Raw genomic sequence first — 1434 nt, 5'->3', positions numbered from 1 at the left:
GTGAATCTTAAATTGGTTTATAGGCTTTTTACAGTTTCTGAAGGCGCTAATGCCGCGGGGAAGCCCAGTGTGTAACTCAGTAAGGGGGAACGTCAAGGGGAGAAGGAGAAGGAGGAGAAGGAGAAGGAGGAGGAGGAGGAGAAGGAGAAGGAGAAGGAGAAGGAGAAGGAGGAGAAGGAGAAGGAGAATAAGAAGAAGAAGGAGAAGGAGAAGGAAAAGGAGGAGGAGGGCTGTAGTGTTGTCACAGCCAGAAACTTGCAAGGGGAGTTTCAGACGAGGGTAGCTGACGGGCTCAAGTGGTTGTGGACTCATAGGACATACTCGCGGCTGCAGAGCATACTTATCAGGCCTCAGTGCACCACTAAATGCTGCTTCTGAAGTGTACTAATCCTAATGTCCTCCCCCTTATCCAAAGCTTTTTGGAATAACAGTTCGTTCTGAAAGTGTTCAAGTGTTGTGTGCAAGTGTGTGGGGATTGTTCTATGAGTATGTAAGTGCATGTGTGTGTCTGTGTGTGTGGTGGTGTTGTGTATGTGTGGGTGGGGAGGCATCTGAAAATGGACCCATATGTTTTTTCGACCCATTTTTCTTTTCTCTGTTTCTTTCCCCCCCAATCCACCCCCCCTCTTTCCCCCTCTCTCTGTAAAAACCCGTCTCTTAAACTTCTCTGCTGAGACGACACCCCATTATCTGCAATTGACTTTTGGGGAAATGTTGGTTTCTGCGGGAGGGAGGGGGATAATTCATCAGAAGAGAAAACTGCATGCAGGTTTAACCCCTGGGGGGTTGTGGTTTGGTACCACACACTTGCCCTTGACCCACGAAAGAAGAGGCTTTTGGAGGGGTGTGGGGCAGGGCTGATCCCTGGGTGGATGCCCCCTGCCGATTCATAAATAGCTGGCAGAAGGCAAAGATTGATTGCCTGTGTGAGTGTAAGTATGTGTGTTTCTGTGTGTGTGTGTGTGTGTGTGTATGTGTCATTGTGCTTGTGTTTGTGTTCACACATTGTGCATTTTTGATTCTCTGCCTCCCTGTGTGTGTGTGAGAGTGTGTGTGTGTGTGAGTGTGTGAGTGTGTGAGTGTGTGTGTGTGTGTGTGTGTGTGTGTGTGTGTGTGTGTGTGTGTGTGTGTGTGTGTGTGTGTGTGTGTGTGTGTGTCAGTGTCCTTTTAAAAACCACTCCGTCTCTGTGGAACACCATGACGACTTCATATCCCAAAGCCGGCCTCCTCTCTGTGGATTAGGGAGCCAAATCAATGTCCTTCCAGGGACCATTGACCTTTTGAGTGTCTAAGTTAGCCTGGTCCCCCTCGCACACGTCGGCCCAAACAGCCCCTGTCATGAATTATACATGGGCTTCATCCACGTCCCTCTCCTCGCCTTCCAGAGCGGATTAATGGAGACATTTGGAGAAGGTCTCCTCTCGAGGGACATTT

This window comes from Sprattus sprattus (genome assembly GCF_963457725.1).
Source record: "Sprattus sprattus genome assembly, chromosome: 14".
In the NCBI taxonomy this organism is placed as follows: domain Eukaryota; kingdom Metazoa; phylum Chordata; class Actinopteri; order Clupeiformes; family Clupeidae; genus Sprattus; species Sprattus sprattus.
This window is presented reverse-complemented; position numbering follows the sequence as displayed.